The sequence below is a fragment of the Arvicola amphibius genome, chromosome 3 (genome assembly GCF_903992535.2).
Source record: "Arvicola amphibius chromosome 3, mArvAmp1.2, whole genome shotgun sequence".
NCBI lineage: Eukaryota > Metazoa > Chordata > Mammalia > Rodentia > Cricetidae > Arvicola > Arvicola amphibius.
The window spans coordinates 159846325-159864513 of record NC_052049.1 but is presented as its reverse complement, the minus strand read 5'-3'; the positions used below and the strand labels follow the sequence as shown (position 1 = coordinate 159864513).

General features: G+C 37.1%; 1 pseudogene; it reads right to left on the bottom strand.

The window, feature by feature from the left end:
* Nucleotides 1–13122: 13122 nt before the first annotated feature.
* On the bottom strand, nucleotides 13123–15191 carry LOC119810201 (annotated as a pseudogene).
* Between the last annotated feature and the right edge of the window lie 2998 nt (nucleotides 15192–18189).

Here is an 18189-nt window from a genome sequence, read left to right as displayed (position 1 = left end):
ACATTATCTTCCCTCTGAATAAGAATTCTTGTGGGATAATGAAAAGATAGATAACTAGAATGCAATTTAATTCTGGATCTAAGTGATCTATAGGTGCATCCTGTAATTACTTTTCTACCAGAGCCAATTCACTCCTATTTTCAACTGATAATGGACAGTTTAGTCCAAAAAATAAAGAATCTTTGGACTCTTCAAATAGTCTCATGGGCTATTTACTTCCTTATCACCTTGTAAGGTTTGAAATAATTTGCTTAATTTTTGTGTATTTAATTGAATCTTGGGTCATAGCCAGTTAATATCTACCAGAAAACTTTGAAAATCATTAAGAGTTTTTAATTGATTTCTCTTGACTCTACTTTCTGTGGTTGAATTTTCTGTAAACTTATATTTTATCCTAGGTAATTAATCAAATCTCTTGTTTCTCTTTTTTTTCAGGATCAATTTGTAATCCCCAACAAGGTAAAATTCTCTTCAATTCATAAACATTTTTTCTAAGGTATCTGCATGTGAATCAACCAATAAGATAGCATCCATACAATGGTAAATTATTAATTGAAGAAGCTATTTATGAATTATTTCTAATAGCTGTTTTACAAAATAGCAAAACAAGGAAGGACTGCCAAATTTTCCTTATGAAAGAGCTTTTCACTGATACCTTTTAACAGACTGAGAATTATAGGTAGATACTGTGTAGGCTAATTTTTCTCTATAAAATTCTTGTAAAGTAATAGTAGTCTTTTAAATCAATCACTAAAATAGGCCTTAGGTGATAAAAGAGGCAAGGGAATTCCATACTGTAAAGAGCCCGTTGACTGAATCACCTTATTCATGGCTCTAAAATGTTATCATTTTTCATTTTCTAGATTTTTTAAATGACAAATACAGGAGAAATTCAAGAATAGGTCAATTCTCAAATTGTTGAGTATTTAGCTGCTCCAGTACCTACTGTTCTAGTGTCTATAAGTTTTCTGATCTCAGAGGACATTTCTACCCACACAGGTTTGTCAGTTAGCCATTTTAAAGTTAGGGCTGTAGGCATCTTTGGAAGATCAGCAGCTGTTGTACTCTGCTTATATACAAACTGAATGGTGTGTGAATATTCTTGATAAAACCTTTCGATATTTTTCTCAGAAGCCTTCTTTATTTTATAGCTTGTTTCTGAGATTGGTGGAATGCTAATCTGTGTTTTCCATTGCAGCAACAAATGACATCCTTATAAAATCGTTGCTATTTTGTCACATATGTTTTAATTTCTCCATTTATCTTTCTGGTTTTATACACTTGACCACTCTTGTACTTCATTTTACTTGAGATAAAATTCTAATTCTCAGAAGCTGAATATTTACCTCCTCAAGAGGCTGACAGGAATGCCAAGATTTCTTGAAATTATTGTTAAATCTGTACCTGTGTAGAGTAAGCCTTCAATTTCATAGCCATTTAATTGTATATTTAGTTTTGATCTCTGATAATTTATAGCAGTTTGCCAAAATACTTGTTTTCTGGTCTCTCCTGATTTTTCTCTTTTATCTATTGAAGGTGTTCTGTCCTTGATCACATCTAGGGCAATGTTTTTAACAAAAGGCATTAAGTCTCTTAGTTGCTCTGTAAATGAGTTTATCTGATTCTGGCAGAGAATAATTTAACCAAATTTGATATTGGGGATTGAGAGACAATTTCCCCGAAGGTATTTTCCAATAACAAAGGGTCACCTTGCTGTCTCTTGTTGGTCTGCATTCATTAGTCCAATGCTGATCTTTGCCACACCTTTTACATACTCTAGAAGGTTGGGGACTATCAGTTTAGATGATCTCTAGAAAATACATTGTTTCTAGGAATGCCTTGTCAACAATTCCTTTTTAAATGTCCTTGCTTATCACAATGAAAACATCTCACTTTAAAGTTTTAAAAATTGCTTCTTCTATCAAATTATCCAATATTCGCCATATTTCTAACCCATTTATCTATTGATGGTAATCTTGCCTTAAAAGTCCTAATCACCCCTTTGCCTTTTGAATTAGCTTTTTCAAACACCAATGATTAGATAAACATTTGTCTCACTTCTGGACCTGATATAATTTTATTTATAGATGAAATCAATCTTTGCAAAAAACAAACAAACAAAAAAACACTAAGGTTTCTTTGGGTCTTATATGATTTTAGTAACTAAGTCCTCTTTCCTGATTCTTCAGCCTTGTCCCAAGCACTTAAAGCTGCTACATTACACAGGGCCAAGATGTGATCATCAAACCCAAACTATCTTTACAACTCAGCATATTGGCTTCATCAATTCTCCTTCAAATATTAAACCTCTAGCTCTATTTTATTGTTCTGTGACCGCAGGTTCTTCTTTCTTCCTTGTTCCCTATTTTACCCAAGGACCAGGTTCCAATATTGCTGTGACTCAATCTTTCCAGTCTTGGGGGAATAATTCTGTTTAGAGTTGCCCATAGATTTAGCATCTGCTTTAAATAAGGTGGAAGTATACCATATGAAAAGACTGCTTCCTAAATTCCTCAAATCTAATATTTCTATAGGATTTCATTTAATTTGTTTTCTTCATAACCTAGAGGTGTCTATCATCTGCTAGTCATTTCTGTATATTAATTGGATAAGCTAAGATTGGTTTTCTTTAACCTCGGGCTGCCCCTCTTAAGTTTCAGCATGTGGAGGTACAGTGATTTCTTGTGTAAACTCCTCTGCCAGTGTCTTAGTATTTGTATTATTTTCATTAACAAGTCTTTCTAAGGCTTCCATTTTATCAGCCAACTTTTCATATTTGGCACATTCTTACTGATAAAATATAAATAACCAGGCTGGTAGTGACTACAATTGGTATGTTGTTAATTTTTGCTAAGCCATTTATCCCTTCACTTACTGTTTTCATTTTCAAGTTACCCAAAGTAGCATTATACAGAGTCCTAACTCCCAGCAGTGTGATATTTCATATCCTTACTATGGGAAAGATTTTTCTTTTTAATATTATTTAACTCTTTCCTTAAGACCTTTCCAGTTATCTCACCAAATATGCTGCCTTCTCAGGTTGTCCACGGCAGCAATGACTGTGGTAGTGGCCAGCAATGGTGGTGGCCAGCATGACCATTCTCTCTGTGTGGTCATGGCAGGCAGTGATGGTGCTGGCTGGCATGGCCACTCTGTCTATGTGGTCAGGTCATGAGTTGGAGAACTAAATGTTGTTTTTATACTGAATCTCAGTCTTACAAATTTATCAATAAAGTTTCAGGAGTCCAATGGTGGGGTGAAAACCTGTTATTAGAGAGCTTGGCGAGCAATCAGCTGAACTTGTTCCTTAGCAGGCATCCCAGAAAAAAGGGCTCTTTTCCACCATCCCAAAAGAAATAAATAAATAGATAGATAGATAGATAGATAGATAGATAGATAGATAGATAGATAGATAAGATATAAAACTCAAAATTACATCTTTGCTACTTCAGGTTTGTTTCTCTGTTTTGCAGACTCCCTCTAACTTCCTATGGCTACATCATGTCAGACAGCTGCTGGCTCCATTTCTTGACCCAAGGTCGAATGTATTTAATTAATCCAATCTTGGGGTTCGTAGTATGACCAAATACCCTGCAACAAGGAAGCAGAGGAAGAAGGAAGCAAAGTATCTTGAGTTCCTTGAGTTAAACATTTTTAGGAGATTAGAGACATAAATCTTAACTCTTTGCTAACAGATTGTCAAACTGTTGTAAGTAGGCAATTGTGGATATTTAATCATGCTCCCAGGCTCCTGTGCTCTGAAGCAAAGAGTTCGGTCAAGAACATGAGGGTAGTGGTAGAAACAGATAGTCTATTTAAAAATTAAAGGAGCAAGAATGATGGCTCTTCAGTTTGGGGCATTTGTTACTTTGATTGCCACCACCTGCCTCTAATGGCTTACAACTGCCCAAACATCCTGCACATGATCAATAACCTCTTCTGGACTTCATGCCTTCACCCATGTGCCATACACAGGCATGCACATTTACATAAATACAAATAAATAGTAAATCATAGTAGCATTCTGATGAGTACAGAAATGGGTAGGGAGTTCAAAAGATTATCCAGCAGCCTTTGCAGCCATGAGAGTTATGATGCCAATGAGCTGTAGCCATAATTCTCTACTGTCTCCTGCGTTTGAGTACCATGGACTTTCTCTCATGTTTTGTTCTTTACATGTAGCACTTGGGTGCAAACATCTAGTTTTTTCCCTTGTCATTGGTTTCGTTTGTTTGTTTGTTTGGTTGGTTGGTTTGGGGTTTTTTGTTTGGCTGGTTTTTTGCATTGATATTGATGCATCTGGAATATTCTTTTCTATTAAAATTCCTGACTCAGTTTTATAATAAATCTAAATTCTATTCACAAAAATAACTTCATAGTTCAGTGGTGGATATTTCCACTTTGAACTGTTTTAAAAAGATTATTTTAAGATTTTAACTATAAAATAATATAGGTCTGTAATTATTGTTTATAATTACAGATAAATCATCAAAGGAAGCAAACTTACAAAATATTGTAAAATGCTTACATCTCAAAAAATATTTTCAATTAATAGAAACTTCTTTCACAAATCATTTCTTTCATATGGGTTTTTTAACTCAATCTTTTACAATATAGCGATACATTATGTTTCTGGTTTCAATATCAGTTTCTGTTAATATAAATATTAATAGATATCATCAAAATACTAAATATATATATAGGATACTTAAATTTATATACAAATACCAATACACTAGTTTTTACTACTTTGGCACAAGATAATTAGGATCCCTCTGTATAGTTAGAGAAATTTCACCTTATTTGGTAATTCATAAAAATAGTCAAGGTTTCTCCATATTCTAAATGTCTTGTATTGTGACATTAATGGCATGTAATTATGTATGATATGCATTTCTATCTTCTACTTCTTTGATGGAAAGTATAGCTCATTAAAATGCAACTGTGAAACAAACCTTATATATAATCTTTCTTCCTGTATTCCAGTACAGTTTGTGCCATGAGCATTTTACAAAGTCATTTAATTTTCATATTATGCATCTCTTGTGTTAGTAGCTTAGAAAGAACATTTCATGATGCATTGGCTTGTGAAAAAATGCTGGAAAATAAATTGAGATGCATTAAAAATATCTGGACAGCCATACAGCTCGACAGTATACCTCCCACACAGTTGCTTTAGATCATCAATAATAGCCTCTAGCATCTGTCAATAGCACACAATGGCAACACATCTGACTAAATTCGTGCTGTTTTGAAGGTCATAAAGGCTGGATACCATCACCCTAATCAGCATCTGGTATATCTTAGTTGATGTTTTATTACTGTGAAGAGACATCCTGACCAAGGCAATTCATATAAAAGAAAGCATTTAACTCAGGGCTTACTAAGAGTTTTAGAAAGTTGGTCTATGAACATCATGGTGGGAAGCAGACAGGCACGAAACTAGAACAGTAACTGAGAGCTTTACTTCTTGATGTGCAGACAGCAAGCAGAGAGAGTGAGCACAGGACTCAGCCTAGCATGGGCTATTGAAACCTCCAAGCCCATTCTCAGTGACATAAATCTTCCAACAAGTCCACACTTCCTAATCCTTCCCGAGCACCTCTACTAACTGGGGACCAAGCATTCAAGCATATGAGCCTATGCAGGCAATTCTCATTGAAAACATCACGATTTTATAGCTATTCTCTAGATTGCACAGACATAAATCCAAGCTGCATGAGAAAAATTATAATGCGACTTTCTGATCTGGCAGCCCAACCTTAATAAGGGGTTTTACTCTGAGAAGTATTATGATTGTCTTCTTATAGTAGACTTTAAAACATAATACAGGTTTGAAGATTATGCATTTGAGAAGAAGAAATGGATCATGTGAAATTTCAAGGAACACACTGGAGACTCAGTGCAAAATGAAGCCATGACCCTCCTTGTTTTATATAAACAATAGGAATTGTCCTGCTTCCTTGATATGTGATGCTTAATATTCACTGCCAAATATTTTCATTGATGATGAGTATACCACGGATAGATTTAAGTTAGCAAGATCAAATTCGGGAAAAAAAAGTATTTCAAGGTGTTATGTACCAACATAACAATGTACCGACAGTAGGGTGTAAAGACCATGTTAGCAATGGTGACTAAGACAAAGGACCTCACTTTCCTTTATGACAGATATGAGGGAGGAGAACACAGATATCTGGGTCACATTGGTAATCATAATTAATTCAAAAGTCCATCTTTCCTCATAGTAACGGATTAGGAGATGAGAAACAGAAATATTATCGGAGGAATTCTGGGAGGAAAACATCAAGAGGACTCCAGGAGTAATTTTAGCACCTTCATTTTACCTTCTAATGGATATCTATTCTTTGTTCATTTGCCTAATTCATTGTAAACAGCTTCATATTTCTCTACTAAGGCCGAACCAAAGTATAAACTAAAAGATGGTGAAAAGTGGGTCCCATAAGAAACAGCTATCAATCATCATTCCGTATTACCTCTTGCTTTAGCAGACGGGATCACATTCATTTGTTTTTTAGATTGTCTGCTTTCACTTGTAAGCACACACTGACTGCAAGAGTAAGCCTTGAAGAAGTTAAGCTCCATTTTATCCCAGGAGGATCTAAAGATAGGTTTTATTGAAGGTACACCTTCTTGATGGCTGGATAATCATGGCATTCAGCTGTAATGTACCCTAAACTGTATAAAGTTTAACAGTAAAAGTGAGTGAGTCTTTGAAATTAACAGTTCCCTCTTCAACAACTATTCATGGCTTTTGTATAAAAAGAAATGATCTCTGGGTAGGTTTGGCTGTTACCCGTCTCTTGTTAATTCCTTTTTCCAGTGCATTAATTCCCTTTGTGAACAGATGACAAGAGTCTTCCAGGTCAATGTCCTCAAGTTATGAGGGCAAGTGTTTTGGGTATTACCTGGTTTCATTCAATGTTCTATTTTCATTTCTGTCACTGACCCAAATCATATTAAGGTGGAAAGAGTTTATTTCCCTTATAATTCTAAATAACAGTTAATTACTGTGAAAAAAATCAAGGAGGAAAGTTAAAGTATCACATCCAGGTAAGAGTAGAGAGAAGGAAATATATTTAATGCTGTTGGCCTGTAAGACTTCTTCACTCCTATAGTGTAGGGCCTAGCCTGGGGAATGATGCCCATCACATACTGGATGAGCCTTCCTACATCAATCATGTCAATACACCACAGACTTGCTTATAGGCCAAGCTCTTCGGGGTAATTCCTCAACTGAGACTCTCTTTGAAGGTGACTCTATGTTGTAGTAAGTTGACAGTTCAAAACTAATCATTACAGTAGAATCAACAATGAATCTCCTTTCTGTTTATGCCTTTCAGTTTTGTTTTTTTTTTCAGAAGGAGAGGGGCAATAACAAAACAAAAGAAAATTATTAAGTTATAGAATGCTGGTGTAAGTTACATAAGGTTAATAAAAATCATAAAATTTCAATAACCATATACCATCATATATTATATACCATGTGTGATGGTGTAAGATTATCAAAATTTGTGTATATATATGAAATCTCTATATAATATAATATGTATTATATTTTATATATACTATATAATCATATATATATATATATATATGTGTGTGTGTGTGTGTGTGTGTGTGTGTGTGATGGTAAAGGTATTGAAATTATTAGGACAAAGTGAATACATTGATACCAAATCTATTTTAATCAATGAAGTTCTCCTAAACTATTGATCTGTTATTTGTAGCATTTACATGAACTGACTTAAAGAACAAAAAAATGAATGTCTAATCAATATAACTATTTGGGAAAAATAAATACTAAATAATATCAAAAAACTTATTTTTGTCTGAGCTTTTAGTAATTGTCACTTGTTGCGTGGTGGTGATGCACACTTTAATCTTAGCACCCAGGAGGCAGAGGCATCCTGGTCTACAAGAGCTAGTTCCAGGACAGGCTCCAAAGCTACAGAAAAACTCTATCTCGAAAAACTAAGCAAATACATAAATGAATAAATAAAATAAGTAAATAAATAAATGTCACTCAATCTTTAATGCTATATGATTAATATGGTTTTTACTTGAGTTGTTGAAGTGCCAAAGCTTTGAAGCCTGTTATATGAGGACAGGGGGATTAGAGGAAGAGCTAATATCTCAACTCTTGATGTATAGCATCTTTCAGAGGATGTCCTAGGACCACTCACAGGACCTACCCCTCTGATAAGACATCTGTCTTCTTGATGAAAGAAGCCATGGGGGTTCCAGTGATCAAACTCTAATCAGAGCCCATTCTGGAAAAAGAAGAACAAAAAGAAAAATATTCTGAACGCTTCTAATGTGACCTACATGGTTAGCAAGATCTTGACTGGTCAAGATTCAGATACTGGCAAAAATAATAAATGGATTCCCTAAGGATCCAGAGGCTCCACTTAAGTCTCAAGCAACCATTAAGGGCTGAACCCTCAACTGATCTTACAACAAAATGTAGAATGATAAAATTTGTTCACCTTCATGTTCTAACAAAGAATATATATATATGATTATATTTATTATTATTAATATTATTATCATATTAATATTTGTTTGTTTGTTTGCTTGCTTTAAAGAAAATGCAAGGAATTCTATATCCAAGGCATTAGGTTAAAGTCCACTACATATTATATGGAAAGAGCCTTTCTCACTAATAATTTTTCTTATTCATAAGGAAATTGTTGCCTATATGCAAGATATTATGATTTTTGTTTCAGTTTAAACAAACACTGCAGTTCTTCCATAGGATGTATAACTGGGAGAGCATACCACTATAATTCAAGCTGGAGACAAATCCTTACAACACTCTAAACTTTTTTCTTCTGAAAATCTATGTGGGAGGGCCCCCACACGTTGATCTTGTCAGTCCAATAGCAATCAGAGTGATCAGAATCAAGTTTAGGGTTCATCATTTTCAAGATAAATATTGCATAGGAGAAAAGATGCGAGGAGGAGTCCAATGATCTGTATGGAGATGGAGAGATACTACTGTGAGTTTATAACAGGTTTTAAACTCCTTGTCAAAAAAGAAAACACATTCTCTAAAGGCTTTCATTAGGACACTGTGAAGTGTCCTTTGTTATCAACTTTTCTGGTTGTCTGTCTAGGGAATATATAAACTCAGCCCTGTTTCTGAGATATAATAATTCACTCTGCTCAAAGACCTCCTATTTCCCTTCTATATATCTTTTCTCCAGTCAATTTATTCTTTCTTCTTTGGTCCTCTATTCACTCAAATACTTCCTTTCCTCTCTTCATCTGACTATTAACTCTATATCATGATGCAAATGGAACCACTAATGTATCATTCAGGACCCTTAGATAGGCCATTAGAGTCATAACCTGCCTGTTTCTGTCAATATAGTTAGACAAACCTTTAATTTACTTCTCTAATAAAAGTAGGGCTATCTCTTATGAGGGTGAAATTATGACAACAGTAGAAAAGAACATGAGTAGGTTTAGGGATAAAAGGTCAAAGCTAACAGTTTGGCTACCTGTCTATCTTAGCCAGAAATGGGAAAAAGACCTTTGTTCTATCCATGCTAGAGTTGTTTGAAGAAGGACGCTTATAAGAAAGCCCACACTAGCTCAGAACTGAGTATTACAGAAGGTTATTTATTTAGAGGTAGACTCACAATTTTGTGTGCTGGAACAGGAAATAGCAACCAAATCCCACAGCCGAAAAGAGGCCAGAAGCACATGTTACATGGGCATATGTAGTTTAAGAGGCCACACCCAAGTGGGCAGGTAACTTAAAGGTTATCATTCCTTCAGCACCTTCCCCTTTTGTTTAAATGAGAAAGTTCTAAGCCTAATACAAAGTTATATACTATAAGAAAAAGGTATAAAAATGAAAATTACAACAAGCATAAGCAATATCAAGCAAGAAACATGTAATAAATGTTTCAATAATTATCCTATTCTATAAGTTTACATCTTATATAATAAATAACTTGGCTAAGTAATGAGAGGAAAGTAACTACAATTATCTAGTCTTCAACCCCATCTAAGACCCGAGAAGGGAAATACTATTATTTGAGTAAACAGGAAGTACAATCAAGTACCTTCCAAAATGTGCAACAAATAACAGAGACAACCGGCTACCTAGGCCATCACTCAAAGTCTCGTCTGCAACATTGGAGCAAGCACCTTTGGCTGAGGCCTAGAGTCACTGACAGACCATTTCTGAGGTAGGAAGTTTTTCAAAATCATCTTACCATGTCTTAGCAAGATTTGAGACTCTTTTTTCTTGTATCTTGCTTGTCCTGTCTGGACATTGTGCATTTTGTCAGTGGTTGATGCATGAGCAGTTCCTTGCACAAAGGCCAGTTTTACCAAGAAGAAAACAAGCTCCAAGAGGAGTGTCTTCAGTGCTCAACATTCTCTTGGAGATAGGTCAGTGCTGCCAGGAGCAATTGTATCTCACTTCAACAGAACCTTAAGTTATTAATTGCCATATTTTACAGTTCTTTAAAGGGGTTGAAAATTACCTATCTATTCAGAATAAAATCTCTATGTATCTAAAGAACATGATTAGTCTAACTATAAGTGTTACAAACATGGATGACTATTGATTTATAATACCTACATAACTTAAAGACTAAGACTTCACATTAGAATATTAAATAATCTATAAACAACTGTGCAACAAATGAGGACAATGATCTCAAAATGTATAAGTGGCTTCATCAGAGGTACAAATGTATATTGCAATATCGTAAGTATATCCTAAAATTGTATCAATATACAAAATGTCTTAAGCAGAAGTAGAAGCATGCATGTATACAATATTACAAAATGCCTAAATATACAAATATTGTATACAAAAATAGGAACATATTCAATATAATTTAAGTTTGTATCAATGTACAAGTATCTATACCAATGTAAATTGCCTATAAATAATAGTTCACAAGTATTCACTCCATTACGCACTATTGTTATTAGTGTGACTAAGCTCACACTAATCTATTATCCCAGCAAATATTCTCTTTTTTTTTCAAAATGGATCCTTTACCTACACAATTTTCCCCCGAACCACCAACCATATACCAATTATAATCAACCACTAAATGATGTCCCTAACCCTGAGGACAAACTTTGTTGGGAGAGGGGAGATTGTCTTATAAAATTACTTCCAGCTGTCATGGGAGATGATGAGTTTTCTATAGGATCCTGTGAAAGTAAAATGATGGTTAAGTTCCAAGATTACTGACTGGAATAATTGCAAATGTTCTTTTAGTATTCAGTAGGGTTTTATAGGTTTCTATTTGAAGCACTAGCCAGAACATTGTAAAAGGGTGCACCATTTCAGCTAACCAAGTTGGAATCAACTTGAGTGCTGGAACCTAAAGCAGGTTTATAGTAGGCTATCAGCATCATTATGTCATATCAACCAGGTTAAGTTGTTGTGGGGCCCCATCTTCTTTCTGGAAACCTCAAAGATTACCACAGTAAAATTAACAGTTCATCTTGGATAACTTAAACATTATTTTATAGACATATACAGACATATAAATATATATATATTATATTATATATATATTCAATGAAAGGTATGATAAAGACAAAAATAGGTATAAAGAATAGTAATTTTTTCTAAATTCTTTCTTCTTTCTGTCCCATACCAGATGGCTCTTGACATGAGATAGAAACCTTGAATTTTTCTTTTAACAATATGCTTGGATTTAGAGTAGGACAAAGCCATTGTCTAATTCCAAAGCCAGCTCTATATTTCACACACACACACACACACACACACACACACACACACATATATGTGTATATATATGATACTAAAATGTATATGTTTTGATCACATGTCCTTACAAGGCATACTCTTTTTTTCTTGATGATCCTTCTTTGATAGTTATTTTTCCTGCTGTCAGCATCCGAACATCCAGGTTCTCTTGAATTTTTGAAGATGTGTATTTTCTTGTAAAGACAAGAGCAGAATCCAGCCCAAACCATAGGGGTTTCCTGACTACCTATATGTTTGTCACCATTATGGATGAGCTGTTATTTCTCTTTTTCAAGAGGTTTCTCCTTTTCATACCAAATCTTTATTAATTTTGATGGTATCCATAGTTTTTCTTCTCCTGTGGAAACAGGAGCAAAATCTATTCCCCAACATAGCACATCTCCTGGCTTCCATTGTGAGGTCAACACATCCTTGAAATATACCGGCAGATTTAATTCAGAAGACTTTTCTATTATCCAACGACCCTCTGCTGCTGTTGTTCCTTTCTCATTCGTGTTAAAAAAAAATCAAGGTCAATAAAGCATTATATAATCTACTTCTGGGGATATTTTTCATCACTTTTTGTTTGTTTAACATATCCTTTAGAGTTCAATTTGATCTTTCTACAACTGCCTGACCTGTAGGATTGTGTGGTATACCTGTAATATACTTCATATTATAATAGGCAAAAAACCTTTTATTTTCTAGAGACACATGCTGGACCGTTATCTGTTTTATTTTTGCAGGTATAACCGTGATGGCCATAGCTTCTAATAAATGTGTGATTATTGAATCAGCCTTTTCTTAGCTTAAAGCAGTTGCCCACTGAAAACATGAATAAGTGCCAATGCTATGATGTACATATTTTAAATTTTTTTTAAATATATAAATTTTTATAGAATTTTTCCTCTCTCCCTTTCCTGTCCAAAGTATTACTACTTTCTGTTGTTACTGATTTTGTTGCAATAACCCTCTTTTCAGTCACAGCAAGAAACAAAAACCGAAACAAACAGAAAACCCCTCTGAAAAAGAGTAGAAAACAAGAGGTTTACCTCCTAGAAAAAGGAGGGGAAAAAGGGGAAGGCCTATTTTGTTTTTTAAATAGGACTGAAGATTAACATTGAAAACTCAGGAGGTGAAGTCCAACGCCTTTCACAAGGCCAAGCCCTCTGGCATTTCCTCTTCTGTGGTTTGTTTTAAATTCCTTTTTCTCTTCTGGATGCTGATACTTCTCTACATCCTCTCGTTCTTGGTGTTTTATTGTGTCTTGTTTTTTTTTTTTTTTTTTTTTTTTTTGTCTGTTTGTTTAACTTTGTTATCATCACTACGGCAGTTTGCCCCCACGTCCCTTACACACAAGCAAAATATTCCTTCAGCGGAGGGAAGAGATGGCAGATGACCTGATGACCGGCATGCTCCACGATCGTCCCAGCAGTTTCTGCCTCGCCAAGCGGCTCATGTTGGAGACATCTGTGTAGTGGACAGGGAAGCCAAACACCCTTTCCATCTCAATGCACCAGAGGATGTCTTCCTTCTCATTCATGAAGATGGGGAAATGCTAGTCTTTGCCCTGCTTTATGGAGTTTGACCTGGTGGTAATGGTCCTCACTTTGCTGAACTTGGCTATTCTGCCGTGTTCCAGACACTCCTGCAGATCCACATCATTCACAGTGGATGCCAATGGCCTGTTCATACCAGGAAGGTTACCCCAGAAGTAACAGACTCTGTGTGCAGCATACACTTCTTTGGCATCAATCATCACAGAGTTGGACTCGAGAAATCGTGAGATGTCCCTCTTGTCACTAACGCCAATGGCCACCACATTCTCAAAGATCCAGAAGAAGGGGCGGTCATCTCCCTCCTTGGGCCGCACATCATGCAGGAGGTGATAAAACTCAAAGAAGAGCCAGCTAGTACCCTTGTAAAGCCCCTTCTGGGCAGGGTTGACGATGGAGAGGTCATTGCAAGGACTGTCCCCAATTACGAGATCAAATGGGCCCCACTCCTGGATATTTTTCTGTGTAACGCTGTGGACGTCCCCAACATCATGCCCACTGTGATGGAGTCCTCACACACCTCTGAGGCAGTGTAGTGGTCCACTTGGATGCCCAGGTCCTTTAGCACCAGGAACCCTGTAGCAATTCCATCAAACAGAAATAGCACCCGGATGGGCTTCCTCTTTTCAGCTGGGACAGGTGGGTAAACCTTCGGAGGGTCAGATTCCTGGTCATGGTTATTGGCAAAGAACATCTGGAGCCTTGACCGCCAGTCTTCCCGTCTCTGCAGCAGGCCATAAGTGCCCTTGTGCCCACACATATAGCAATCCCAGGGGTCTTCCTTAATGGCTGCTTGGGCAGCTCCTGGCCCCACGAAGAGATCCACACACTCGACACAAAAGCACCTGCAGCAGTTGTTCCCCCACATGAGCACCTCGCGCCCCCCACAGCAGATGGTGCACTAGGACTGGTATCTGTTGTCGTCATACTGGTATGTGCACTCCAAGAAACAGTTCCTACAGTTCTGACACTTGCCACCAATGAAGAGTGGGTGCTCCAGGGTGACACTGAGGCTTCCACAAGATATACAAATGTCCTCGATATTTCTGCACTTCTGCCGCACCTCATACACTAGTCGCTCTCTTGTGCCTTCATCAATGATCTCCTTGATCTTAGGCTTCTCTGTTGTGCTCTTTCTGGGCTTCTTGGCTGGTGTGGGTGGTGCATACGCAGCTGCTTCAGGCTCAACCCACATGTCTGTGTAAACTTCCTTGTACGGATTCTTCTCCTCTTCTGGTGTCTCTTGGCCCTTGGGACCAGAGGGCTGGAAGCCCCAAAGGGCCCACTCAATCATCTGCTTGTTCTGCACCTCCACAGCCTTGCCAGAGTCATTTTAGTCACTGTCATGGCAAGCTGGAAACAGATTCCCAGCATGGCTGCTGGCCACCTTGAGGACTTTGTAGATGGCTTTGCAGTACATGGGCTGCTTATTGTAGGTGGCCTGGTGGAACGCACTGCAGAAGGAGCTTAGTTGCATGAGCTTCTCCATGCACACCTCTGAGAACTTGCCCTCTCCGAACCACATGACCCAGCGAGTGCCTTCAGCAGCTCGGCTCCTGCCTGTCATCCACCAAGACACAATCTGGACTGGCCACCAGGAGAAGCTCCGAAGTTTCCCCCATACCAGCTCTCCAATGCCAAAACCCCGGCCATCCTCATATTCAGGCTCATCGTCAGCTGCTTTGGTGGCATTCTTGTCCCCAGCATCAGCCCCCACTGGCTCAGGGGTGGTGGCCACAGTAAGTGACGCAGGCTCAGTGGGCTCTGCACAGCAGGAGGGCTGGCCTTCTCCACCTTCTGAGGCCCAGAGCCTGATTTTCTTCCACAGCATTCATCACTGCAATCACCTTGGCTTTCTTCTCAGCCTGTAAGGCCAGGTGCAGCCCCTCTGCCATCCGGCTCAGGGCCATATTTTAATTTTTAAAATTTTGTAAAATGGAACACAATCATCTATCATATTTCATTCCTTTGAGTACCCTTTGGGTTAGTCCTGCAGATAGCAGTGTTTGGTTATAGACAGAGCAAGTAGTACATCTCTTTATAATCAATCTCCTTAGCTTGTTGCCATGTAATAGAAAACTCTTTCTTTAAACCTTTGCTATTGACATGATGTTTTTTATGGAATTCTGAGGCCTTCAACACATGTCCAATCAGTAATCAACCAATTTCTGCATTACCTTGTGCTATAGGACCTGGCAGATCTGTATGGTATTGGATGTGTATTATGTATATGGGACAAAGCCTATTCCTGATTGTATCTTGAACCAGTATGAATAATGAAGTCAATTCTGTATCATCTGTTATAAATTCGGTGGTTTCAATATGCAAGACAACTCTTTCTGCATATTGTGAATCAGTATCTATATTAAGAGGTTCTTTTAAATCCCTTAGCACCATGAGAATAACATATAATTCTGCCTTTGGGACAGAATTATAAGGGCTTTGTTCTTAACTCTTCCTATTTGTAACCTGCCTTCTCTGATTTATTTGCATCAGTATAAAATATATGGGCTCCAATTTTTGGCGCATCACATACACCAACTTCTTGGGGAAGAATCCAAGAAGTTCTCTTTATAACGATGTCTATCAGTTTTGGGATAATTGCCATTACTTTCTCCACAAAAATAGCAGAAGCTTTTTGCCATGGTTCATTGTTTTCCCATAACTTTTTAATTTCATCAGTAGTAAAAGGCATTATAATCTCTGCTGGGTCTATAACTGCTAGTTGACGAAGTCTCAATTTACCTTTTATAATTAATTCAGAAATGTTTTCCTGTTGCAGGACGAGCTGCTAGCTGCTTCTGAGAGCCACACACACCACCCTAGCAGCCAGGAACCAACAAACACTGCCTCCCACTACAAATTGGCACCCAACGTGGTGGACTAAAATCTCCTTAAAAACCTGAGAGAGCTTGAAAAAGAATTCTAGACACAAAAATACAGAATTTAACTAGCTTCTTGCTGTTTGCTGTAAGTGAGATGTCTCAGTCAATTCTAGAGTTTTGGAAGTTGCTTACAAAGTACTTCCAGTTTACTTAGGTATTTTTTTCTTCTTGTGTCCTTGATAGAGTTGAAGAATAGTTTTTCTTAGTTATGTTAAAAGATAAAGTAGATATAAATATTATAACTAATTCCTGTTTGATAACTGCTTGTTATATGTAATTTTAAAAAAAACAAAGCCTTCCTTTTTGTTTAAACAGAAAACAGGAAATGGTGTGGGAGGTCTTTTTGCCTATGTGTTGTTTTTATTGGTTAATAAATAAAGAAACTGTGTTGGTCTGATAGGGTAGAACAGAGTTAGGCAGGGAGAACTAAATGGAATGCTGGGAAGAAGAAGGCAGAGTCAGGGAGATGCCATGGACCTGCTGCCACAGATAGATGTGCTGAAACTTTGCTGGTAGTCCATGACCTTGTGGTGATGCACAGATTAATGAAGATGGGTTAAACAGAGATGTAATAGTTAGCCAAAAGAATCTAGAGCTAATGGGCTAAGCAGTGATCTTAAGAATACAGTTTCTTTGTGATTGTTTCAGGCCTAAGCTATCTGGGCTGTCAGGAACTGGGCAGCGGGAACCAAAAAGAGGCTCTCTCCTCCCTGTTACATTTTCAACATAAGTTTTTAATTTTTTTACTTGGTTTATGTGGTAAAATGATGCATTCTAATATCATATCACCCCTCTGCTTTACATTGGCATATATAGTATATGAGGCTGTGTCCAAGTGGGCCAGTAACTTAAAAGCTACTGGTGGTAGGAATTCCTACAGGAGTTGTTGTTTGTTTGTTTTAATCATTCTTTTTCTTTTATATTGAAATTTATTTATCACAGGTGCCTGGAACCTCTATACAATATTTGATTCGTGACTGTGTATCTGAAACACAAGTCCAGACACTGGGATGGAAAGGCACATGGAAGTCTGTCATATAGGACAACATGACTGAGCAGCTCACCCATTACAAACCAAGTAAAGACTTATTCATTTCAAGACAGATATCCACGGATGTAACCCATCCTTAGGTTCTGCCCCTACCATATGAGAGCTTCGTTTGTTTCTTTTCTCTAATGTCCCCACCTAGAGTAAAGTATTTTCCGAAGTTCATCTCCTATTGTTCACAACATTCATTCTTCAAGTTCACAAAACAAAGAACCTAAAAGTCACTGTGGCCATTGACTGTCCAGAACCATAGATCCACAAATAACACTTATCAAGATAGGAAAGCTTCTTCCTTCCTTCCTTCCTTCCTTCCTTCCTTCCTTTCTTTCTTTCTTTCTTTCTTTCTTTCTTTCTTTCTTTCTTTCTTTCTTCTTCGTTGTTTTTGTTTTTGTTTTTTTATACAAGGTTCCTCTGTAGCTTTGGGTCCTGTTCTTGAACTAGCTCTTGTGGACCATTCTAGCCTCAATCTCACAGAGATCTCCCTGCCTCTGCCTCCTGAGTGCTGGGATTAAAGTTGTGCAGTACCACTGCTCAGTGACAGGTAAGCTTCTTTTGTGCTCAAGGACCTCTTACTTTTTCTCTGTTCCACTCTTCTCTGTATGCTTCTTATCTTATGCTCACAAAAACAGAGCTCAGATAACTGATGATTGCAGCGATTAATTTTGTAACACACAATTAGCATTTTATGTTCACTTTGTTGAAGGTGCCTAGTCAGAAACACTGACCTCACCCTCCTTTCTACAAATAATATGTTCTAAGTGTTCATTCTTCTTTTTTGTTACTGGTTCATGTAAAGAAAACAATGCCATGAATTTTTCATTTTGAAAATACTCAGGACTAGATCACATAGTCTGCACATCATGTTCACTGGATACACAATAAATTCCTTATAATACATCAGATAAAATGAGAGAAGATTATATCTCA